Below are 9,928 nucleotides of genomic sequence, written 5' to 3' on the forward strand. Positions count from 1 at the left end.
GACATATTCACATGTCCAAAAATTCAGCCAGAATCAAGGGCATGACATCTTTAAAAGGCCCCTTTCTGCACACAATAATGGCTTACGGCCCTACAACCCTGAACTCGTCCGATCTCAGAAGGTAAGCAGGGTAGGGCCAGGTTAGTACTTGGATGGGAGACAGCCTGGGAATACCAGGTGCTGTAAGCTTCTTCATTTTTTTGATCATATGTTTTTTTTTTATCATATAGAGACATATTCACATGTCCAAAAATTCAGCCAGAATCAAGAGCATGACATCTTTAAAAGGCCCCTTTCTGCACACAATAATGGCTTATGGCCATACCACCCTGAACACGCCTGATCTTGTCCGATCTCGGACGCTAAGCAGGCTAGTGCCTGGTTAGTACTTGGATGGGAGACCGCCTGGGAATACCAGGTGCTGTAAGCTTTTTCATTTTTTTGATCATGTTTTTTTTTATCATATAGAGACATATTCACATGTCCAAAAATTCAGCCAGAATCAAGGGCATGACATCTTTAAAAGGCCCCTTTCTGCACACAATAATGGCTTAAGGACATACCACCCTGAACTTGTCCGATCTCGGAAGCTAAGCAGCGTCTGGCCTGGTTAGTACTTGGATGGGAGACCGCCTGGGAATACCAGGTGCTGTAAGCTTTTTCATTTTTTTTGATCATATGTTCTTTTTTTATCATATAGAGACATATTCACATGTCCAAAAATTCAGCCAGAATCAAGGGCATGAGATCTTTAAAAGGCCCCTGTCTGCACACAATAATGGCTTACGGCCATACCACCCTTAACATGCCCGTTCTCGTCCGATCTAGGAAACTAAGTAGGGTCGTGCCTGGTTAGTACTTGGATGGGAGACCGCCTGGGAATACCAGACGCTGTAAGCTTTTTCATTTTTTTGATCATATGGTTTTTTTTTATCATATAGAGACATATTCACATGTCCAAAAATTTAGCCAGAATCAAGGGCATGACATCTTTAAAAGGCCCCTTTCTGCACACAATAATGGCTTACGGCCATACCACCCTGAACACGCCCCTTTTGCTGTCAGAGTTTGTGTGGTGCTGAAGGAGAGCTGACGTGTCAGTACTGAGCAGGACAGCTGGACTAATTTGTTTGTTTTTTGGATGCGCTTTGGATTTATTTAAATACCTCAGATTGTGAGTGAATGTCCCCCAGCAGTCACTGACTGTTAGGGGGATCGTTTTTCTTTTCACCTTTTTTTCCTGTTTTTTTTCCACAATTTTGTGAAGAATTTTTGTTTTTCGTGAATGTTTGCTCGTATGTCGCGAGCAAACTCACACGGACGGATCACAAAGATGACAGGACCACGGACTGGAGAGATGGAAAAAGGAAAAGAGAACGGACAACAACGTGAACAAACAAACATGGCACTGAAACAAAGGAATGGATTAAACGACAACGAGAAGAACGACGGACAAAAAGGACGGATGAAAACGGCAAATGAAACAGGGAACGGAATGGATGACGGAGAGAGAGGAAGAGAGAGGAGCGGAGGGCTGATTGCTCCGCATGCAGAGAATGGGAGAGGTGGCGAGAGAGCAGAAAAAGAGGAAGCAAAAGTGTCTTTTGAGAGAAAACTAACACTAAACATTGAAATGGTGGGAGACAAAGTTCCTCTAAATCACGTCATGAGCAACATAAAAATGATCTGTGGGGGCCTGCTGGCGTGCAGAACCCTGGGACCTGAAAAACTGGAGGTGACGGTGAGCAACATTAAAGGAAAGGAAAGGCTGCTGGATGGATTTAAAATCGGAGAGACCAGAGTCGTGGCGAGAGAACTAAATAATGATGAGCTGGTGGTGTCTTTTTTAAACCTGCCAGCGTATATCACAGATGAAGAAATAGTTTGGAAGCTGACGGGATGGGGAGTGAAACCGACATCACCAATAAAACGCAGAATGTGGCCTGGAACAATGATAGCTGACGGAACGAGGTTTGTCCGGGTCAGATTTAATGACCAGGTACAGTCACTCCCTTACTCGCTCGTTTTTCGCTGCTTCTGCTGTCCTCCCTCTCCAGCCAGCTCCGGCGTCTCCAGCTCGCACTCTGACGCCCGTTCTCCTCCGCTCTCTCCGCTCTGCTCCATTTCTCCGTCACTGTTCTCGTCTTCTCTGATCTCCTTCCTGCTTGCTCCGATCACCTCCTTCTCCTCCGCCTCCTCCTCGTACACCTCCTCCGCCTCGTCTTCATCCTCGTACACCTCCTCCACCTCGTTCTTGCTTTCCTCTCCGTTCTCACACTCACATTCATTTTCTCTTTTTTTACAGTTTGTGCATTTTGTGCTGTTCGCGCTGCACTCTCGCGCAAAGTGTCCCTGCACCCCACAGTTGTGGCACATAAATTCTGGACACTCTCTCAGGATGTGTCCCGGCTGGATGCACATCCTGCACACTTTTTGTTGTCTATCATGTATTACTCTAAAGTATTCGTTCCCCATCACAGTGTTAAACTTTGTGGAGAGAGGGAAAAAAGGAGACGGAAGGGACGTGGCAGAAGACCCGGGGGTAAGCATGAGCACAGAGGGGAGGGAGATGCCTGAGAGTGGTGTTGGACAGGCGGGAGGGAGAAAAATCACGCTAAATAATACGGGTAAAAGCACCAGTCCCAATGAAACGGACAGCGAAATGGATGTGAGTGAACTGGCGAGTGCGCAAAAAAGACTAAGTCTTGGACAACGAAAAAAGTTGGTGAAAAAATTGAAATGTAAGGACAAATAATGACTGACAATAACCCCTGTAAATCCGTTTTTTTTGTTTTTATTTTTATGATAATGGCCTTTAATTTATTTTCGATAAACGTGAATGGACTAAGGAACAAAGAAAAAAGACATGCGATTCTTTCCTTGCAGAATGACGTTTTGTGCCTGCAGGAGACCAGGTGGGATGATTCCCTGGTGGAAGACATAAAAAAAGACTTTGTGGGCCATATTTTCTGCTCCAATGGCACGTCGAGGGCGAGAGGAGTGGCGGTTTTAGTCAAAACGGGTCGGGTAACAGGGGTAAATTTGGTTTATGGAGACAAAGAAGGAAGAATAATAGTAATAGACTGTGTGTATGAAACGAAAAATATAAGAATCATAAATATATATGCACCGAATGGAGAAAAAGAAAGGAAAACATTCTTCATTGCAATAAGCAAATGGTGGGAAAGGAATTGTATAATAATCGGTGACTTTAATGTGGCGATGACACCCACCGATGTGTCAAAAAATAATGTGTTTAAGGGGGATGTGAGCAGGGGGACACTTAAAGATATAATGATAACGAAACAATGCATTGATATTTGGAGATTGCTACATCCATGGGAGAGGGTGTTCTCCAGGAGACAAATTGTACTGAATAGATTAAAACAATCTAGAATAGATTATGCTTTGGTGACATGCGAGGTAGTGAGGTGGATTAAAGAAGTTGAATATAAAACTAATATGTGGAGCGATCACGCTGGAATAGAAATCACGTTTAGAAAAGAAACGAATGTACGTAAAGGAGGGATATGGTGCTTTAATGCAAGCTTGCTGGATGATGGAATGTTTGTGAAAAGTATGGAAAGATTGTTGAATGATGTGGGATATGAGTGGAATGAGAGTGAAGATATGAATGTGTGGTGGGATAGTGTAAAAGTCAGAATTAAAAAAAAGTGTATCAATTATAGTAAAGAGAAAAAGTGGAGAGAAAATAGAAAGGAAGAGAATTTGAGAAAACAACTAAGTGAGGAAATAGCATCGCTTGACAGTGTAGATAATGTAGATGTCGAAAAATACATACATTTAAAAGAACAGTTGGGAGTGATTGAACTTAAAAAGAGTAGGGGTGCAGCCATTAGGAGTAAAATACAATATATGTATGAGGGGGAGAGGAGTACAGCCTTTTTTTTAGGTCTGGAAAAACAAAAACAAAAAAGAACAGAAATAAACGAATTATTAAATGAAGCAGGTAAAAGTGTGACAGATGAAAAGGGAATTTTAGAAATAGTAAAGGGCTATTATGAAAGCCTGTTTTCGAGACAGGAGTGTGATAGCGTGAGTGTGAACAGAGCTTTGGGTGCCTTAAAGAAAAAACTAAGCGAGGACGATAAAATGTGGTGTGATTGTGAGTTTACAGAGGGAGAAATCAGAAGTGCTTTAGAGGGGTTAAACAAAAACAAAAGTCCTGGGAGCGATGGCCTAACTGCGGAATTCTACCAAGCTTTCAAAGAGCAGCTGGTGCCCTTGGTGAACAAATTGAGTAAATATATGGAAAAAGTGAAACATATACCAAAAAGTTTAGGGGAAGGGGTGGTTACTATTTTTTACAAAAACAAGGGGGACAATAAAAATCTGGACAACTACAGACCAATCAGCCTACTCAACACAGACTACAAAATCATAGCGAAAACAATAGCCAATAGAATCAGGGAGGTAATAGGAACAATCATAGAACAAACACAATCATACAGTACACCAAACAGAGACATAGCAGACTCAATCATTTCAATAAAACAGACGGTCAGGGATATGGAAGGGGAGGGGGGAATATGGCTAGGGATTGATTTAAATAAAGCTTTTGACAGAGTAGATCACGGGTTCATGGGGAAGGTGTTAGAGAAGTTTGGATTCGGGGAGAGAATGAGAGAATGGATAAATATGTTGTATACAGGAGCGGAAAGCAAGATAAAATGTAACGGGGAACTAACTGATTCTTTTAAAATATCAAGGTCAGTGAGACAAGGATGTCCGATGTCAGCGCTGTTGTACAGCTTGGTAGCAGAGCCGCTGGCAGCACTGATATCGGAAGACGTAAACATAAAAGGTATAGGTAAGGAAAACGTAAAAATAATACAGTATGCAGATGACGTGAATATAATGGTAAAAGGAGAGGAGGATATAGAATTGATATTAAAACATGTACAAACTTATGAAAGAGCATCTGGGGCAAAAGTAAATGAAAATAAGTCAGAAATTATGTTACTAGGTAAGGAATCCAATCTAGTTAATAAGTGGGGATTTAAAACGGTGTGTGAGAGAAGAAAAGTGTTGGGAGTGAATATGGGGAAAAATGAGAATGAATGTGATGATGTAACATGGAAAGAGGTGGTGGGTAAAATTAAAAAAACATTGAATTTGTGGAAAGCGAGGGGTCTATTGTTGAGAGGAAGGGTAGCCGTAACAAATGCTCTCGTGTTGTCCAAAGTGAATCATGCGCTGAGTACTTGTACGCTTCCGGACTGGGCCTTTAAGGAGATTTCAAAGACCATTAGGGACTTTATTTGGAAAAACAAAGCAGCGAGTATAGCTCACAAAACAATAATAGGGGCTAAAGATCAGGGGGGGCTAGCTTTGATTGATTTACTTACAAAAAAAGTAGCACTAAGAGTCAAATTGATAGGCAAATTTATGGACCAGAACCGGAACGTAGTTTGGAAAAACCACTTCAAACAATATCTGTGCAGTTTTGGACTCTACAACGAGGACAACCTGTACCAGATCAATAACCCGGATTCATTTAAACACTTGCCACGGTTTTTCCAGGAAGTACTCAGTGCGTGGTATCAGGTTTCATCCTGGACTGTACCAGAGTGCGGAACGAGAGGGTCAGTGCTACGACTGCCCTTCCTCTCGAGCCCGTATTTTAAAAATGGGGAGAGGGTAATTAAGTGTGAAGCTATGTCGAAAGCGGGATATATTAGAATAAGGGATTTACTGAACTGTGGGGGGGATTTTGATTTACAAATGGTGGTGAGGGGTTTAAAAAATAAAGGGTGTGTGTGCAGAAAGGATGTGATTGAGAGAGTGTTTGCAAATGTAAAATTGTCTTTGTCGAGCGAATGGGAAAAATTAATCAAAGAGAAGGAGGGAGTGATGCAGGACGATGTGGGGGGGATCTCCCTGTGCCTAGGGGAGAAGAAACACAACATTACAGATGTCACTACAAAAATTTGGTATAGGTGCGCAATCACACATAGAATACAGAAACCCACATCCGAAGTAAAATGGACAGACACATACCCGGACATAACAAGCAACATGATATGGAAGAACATTAACATTCCGCATACACCACATGCAATATTTGACCTAGATTTCAAACTGAGGCACAGGAGGATCTTCACCTGCATCGTCCTGCATCAGATCCATAAGGAGAGGTATGAAAGAAAGTGTTGTGTATGTGAAAGTACGGATGAGGATTTAATACATTTGTTTGTTACGTGTGGGGAATTGGTTTATTTTTGGGGAAAAATAAGAGAAATGTTGGGGAAATGCAGTAAGAATGAGTGTTGGAATGAAAGGGGGTGGGAATTGTCGGTGTTGTTGGGGGTGGGAACAAAACAAAAAAATCACAATGTAATGAATATAATTTTGGCTTTTGCAAGAAAAGCGGTTTTTAACAGAAGGAATTATGCACTGTATGAAAGTAAGAAAATGAATGTGTGGAGAATGTTTGTGAATGAATGGAAAGCACATCTTAAATTGTTGTACATAGCGAATGAGAGTGAGTTTGTGAGAATGTTTGTGGAAGGTGCGAATGTGTGTAGAGTAAATGAGGAGGGAATTATGTGGGATGTCTAAATTATTTTGTTTTTGTTTTTTTGGTACGAGGGCTTCTTTTTTGGTCATGGGAAAATGGGTGATTTGATTTGGTGTTTTTTTTTTTCTCAGTGGTTTTTTGAGAATACTGTGGGGTTTTTGTATGTTTTTGTGGTTTGTTTTCAGAGGGGTGTTTGCTTTGGGGGAGGGACTCAGAAGAGTTGTCATGAGTTGGGGGTATCAGGAGTGGTTTGAGTTTTTTTTCCTGATGCTATGTTTTTATTGTTTTTAGGGTGCCGTTTGCGTCAGAGGGGAGGTTTAATTTAGAGGGTGTATGTATTGTAATAGCATTTGTTGTAAATGATGTGAAAGAATTATAAATGTTTTTGTAATTTTGATAATAAAAGATAAAAAAAAAAAACACGGCCTATCTCGTCTGATCTCTTAAGCTAAGCAGTGTCGGGCCTGGTTAGTACTTGGATGGGAGACCGCCTGGGAATACCAGGTGATGTAAGCTTTTACATTTTTTTGATCATATGTTTTTTTTTATCATATAGAGACATATTCACATGTCCAAAAATTCAGCCAGAATCAAGAGCATGACATCTTTAAAAGGCCCCTTTCTGCACACAATAATGGCTTACAGCCATACCACCCTGAACACGTCCGATTTCGGAAGCTAAGCAGGGTTCGTGCCTGGTTAGTACTTGGATGGGAGACCGCCTGGGAATACCAGGTGCTGTAAGCTTTTTCATTTTTTTGATCATATGTTTTTTTTTTATCATATAGAGACATATTCACATGTCCAAAAATTCAGCCAGAATCAAGGGCATGACATCTTTAAAAGGCCCCTTTCTGCACACAGTAATGGCTTACGGCCATACCACCCTTAACACGCCCGATCTCGTCCCATCTCGGAAGCTAAGTAGGGTCGAGCCTGGTTAATACTTGGATGGGAGACCGCCTGGGAATTCCAGATGCTGTAAGCTTTTCTTATTTTTTTGATCATATGTTTTTTTTATCATAGAGAGACATATTCACATGTCCACAAATTCAGCCAGAATCAAGGGCATGACATCTTTAAAAGGCCCCTGTCTGCACACAATAATGGCTTACGGCCATACCACCCTGAACACGCCCGATCTCGTTCGATCTCGGAAGCTAAGCAGGGTTGGGCCTGGTTAGTACTTGGATGGGAGACCACCTTGGAATACCAGGTGCTGTAAGCTTTTTCATTTTTTTGATCATATGTTTTTTTTTTATCATATAGAGACATATTCACATGTCCAAAAATTCAGCCAGAATCAAGGGCATGACATCTTTAAAAGGCCCCTTTCTGCACACAATAATGGCTTAAGGACATACCACCCTGAACTTGTCTGATCTCGGAAGCTAAGCAGCGTCTGGCCTGGTTAGTACTTGGATGGGAGACCGCCTGGGAATACCAGGTGCTGTAAGCTTTTTCATTTTTTTTGATCATATGTTCTTTTTTTATCATATAGAGACATATTCACATGTCCAAAAATTCAGCCAGAATCAAGGGCATGAGATCTTTAAAAGGCCCCTGTCTGCACACAATAACAGCTTACGGCCATACCACCCTGAACACGCCTGATCTCGTCCGATCTCTGAAGCTAAGCAGGGTCGGGCCTGGTTAGTACTTCGATGGGAGACCGCCTGGGAATACCAGGTGCTGTAAGCTTTTTCATTTTTTTGATCATATGTTTTTTTTTTAATCACATAGAGACATATTCACATGTCCAAAAATTCAGCCAGAATCAAGGGCATAACATCTTTAAAAGGCCCCTGTCTGCACACAATAATGGCTTACGGCCATACCACCCTTAACACGCCCGATCTCGTCCCATCTCGGAAGCTAAGTAGGGTCGAGCCTGGTTAATACTTGGATGGGAGACCGCCTGGGAATACCAGATGCTGTAAGCTTTTCTTATTTTTTTGATCATATGTTTTTTTTATCATAGAGAGACATATTCACATGTCCACAAATTCAGCCAGAATCAAGGGCATGACATCTTTAAAAGGCCCCTGTCTGCACACAATAATGGCTTACGGCCATACCACCCTGAACACGCCCGATCTCGTTCGATCTCGGAAGCTAAGCAGGGTTGGGCCTGGTTAGTACTTGGATGGGAGACCACCTTGGAATACCAGGTGCTGTAAGCGTTTTCATTTATTTGATCATATGTTTTTTTTTATCATATAAAGACATATTCACATGTCCAAAAATTCAGCCAGAATCAAGGGCATGACATCTTTAAAAGGCCCCTTTCTGCACACAATAACGGCTTACGGCCATACCACCCTTAACACGCCCGATCTCGTCCGATCTCGGAAACTAAGTAGGGTCGTGCCTGGTTAGTACTTGGATGGGAGACCGCCTGGGAATACCAGACGCTGTAAGCTTTTTCATTTTTTTTGATCATATGTTTTTTTTATCATATAGAGACATATTCACATGTCCAAAAATTCAGCCAGAATCAAGGGCATGACATCTTTAAAAGGCCCCTTTCTGCACACAATAATGGCTTACGGCCAAACCACCCTGAACTCGTCCGATCTTGGAAGCTAAGCAGGGTCGGGCCTGGTTAGTACTTGGATGGGAGACCGCCTGGGAATACCAGACGCTGTAAGCTTTTTTTATTTTTTTGATCATATGTTTTTTTTTTATCATAGAGAGACATATTCACATGTCCAAAAATTCAGCCAGAATCAAGGGCATGACATCTTTAAAAGGCCCCTGTCTGCAGACAATAATGGCTTACGGCCATACCACCCTGAACACGCCCGATCTCGTTCGATCTCAGAAGCTAAGCAGGGTCGTGCCTGGTTAGTACTTGGATGGGAGACCGCCTGGGAATACCAGGTGCTGTAAGCTTTTTCATTTTTTTGATCATATGTTTTTTTTTATCATATAGAGACATATTCACATGTCCAAAAATTCAGCCAGAATCAAGGGCATGATATCTTTAAAAGGCCCCTTTCTGCACACAATAATGCCTTACGTCCATACCACCCTGATCTCGTCCGATCTCAGAAGCTAAGCAGGGTCGGGCCTGGTTAATACTTGGACGGGAGACCGCCTAGGAATACCAGGTGCTGTAAGCTTTTTCATTTTTTTGATCATATGTTTTTTTTAATCATAGAGAGACATATTCACATGTCCAAAAATTCAGCCAGAATCAAGGGCATGACATCTTTAAAAGGCCCCTTTCTGCACACAATAATGCCTTACGGCCATACCACCCTGAACACGCCCGATCTCGTTCGATCTCAGAAGCTAAGCAGGGTCGTGCCTGGTTAGTACTTGGATGGGAGACCGCCTGGGAATACCAGGTGCTGTAAGCTTTTTCATTTTTTTGATCATGTT

At 42.0% G+C, this 9,928-nt stretch overlaps 5 non-coding genes and 8 pseudogenes across 5 annotated transcripts; all 13 read left to right on the forward strand.

The window, feature by feature from the left end:
• The first annotated feature begins 80 nt into the window (after positions 1 to 80).
• On the forward strand, positions 81 to 189 carry LOC132967977 (5S ribosomal RNA; annotated as a pseudogene).
• Positions 190 to 311: 122 nt separating this feature from the next.
• On the forward strand, positions 312 to 430 carry LOC132968379 (5S ribosomal RNA; annotated as a pseudogene).
• Positions 431 to 781: 351 nt separating this feature from the next.
• Positions 782 to 900, forward strand: LOC132967854 (5S ribosomal RNA; annotated as a pseudogene).
• Positions 901 to 7,178: 6,278 nt separating this feature from the next.
• Positions 7,179 to 7,288, forward strand: LOC132967895 (5S ribosomal RNA; annotated as a pseudogene).
• A 122-nt stretch (positions 7,289 to 7,410) lies between these two features.
• Positions 7,411 to 7,529, forward strand: LOC132968469 (5S ribosomal RNA; annotated as a pseudogene).
• A 121-nt stretch (positions 7,530 to 7,650) lies between these two features.
• On the forward strand, positions 7,651 to 7,769 carry LOC132967839 (5S ribosomal RNA). The gene has a single exon (XR_009670850.1). It is a non-coding gene; the product is annotated as a 5S ribosomal RNA (ribosomal RNA).
• Positions 7,770 to 8,123: 354 nt separating this feature from the next.
• Positions 8,124 to 8,242, forward strand: LOC132968085 (5S ribosomal RNA). The gene has a single exon (XR_009670934.1). It is a non-coding gene; the product is annotated as a 5S ribosomal RNA (ribosomal RNA).
• Positions 8,243 to 8,365: 123 nt separating this feature from the next.
• Positions 8,366 to 8,484, forward strand: LOC132968468 (5S ribosomal RNA; annotated as a pseudogene).
• Positions 8,485 to 8,605: 121 nt separating this feature from the next.
• Positions 8,606 to 8,724, forward strand: LOC132968048 (5S ribosomal RNA). Its single transcript, XR_009670899.1, has one exon. It is a non-coding gene; the product is annotated as a 5S ribosomal RNA (ribosomal RNA).
• A 121-nt stretch (positions 8,725 to 8,845) lies between these two features.
• Positions 8,846 to 8,964, forward strand: LOC132968388 (5S ribosomal RNA; annotated as a pseudogene).
• Positions 8,965 to 9,085: 121 nt separating this feature from the next.
• LOC132967917 (5S ribosomal RNA) lies at positions 9,086 to 9,194 on the forward strand (annotated as a pseudogene).
• Positions 9,195 to 9,317: 123 nt separating this feature from the next.
• On the forward strand, positions 9,318 to 9,436 carry LOC132968246 (5S ribosomal RNA). The gene has a single exon (XR_009671092.1). It is a non-coding gene; the product is annotated as a 5S ribosomal RNA (ribosomal RNA).
• A 351-nt stretch (positions 9,437 to 9,787) lies between these two features.
• LOC132968306 (5S ribosomal RNA) lies at positions 9,788 to 9,906 on the forward strand. The gene has a single exon (XR_009671148.1). It is a non-coding gene; the product is annotated as a 5S ribosomal RNA (ribosomal RNA).
• The last annotated feature ends 22 nt before the right edge of the window (positions 9,907 to 9,928 follow it).

Source organism: Labrus mixtus, unplaced genomic scaffold, assembly GCF_963584025.1.
Source record: "Labrus mixtus unplaced genomic scaffold, fLabMix1.1 SCAFFOLD_74, whole genome shotgun sequence".
NCBI classification, from domain to species: Eukaryota; Metazoa; Chordata; class Actinopteri; order Labriformes; family Labridae; genus Labrus; species Labrus mixtus.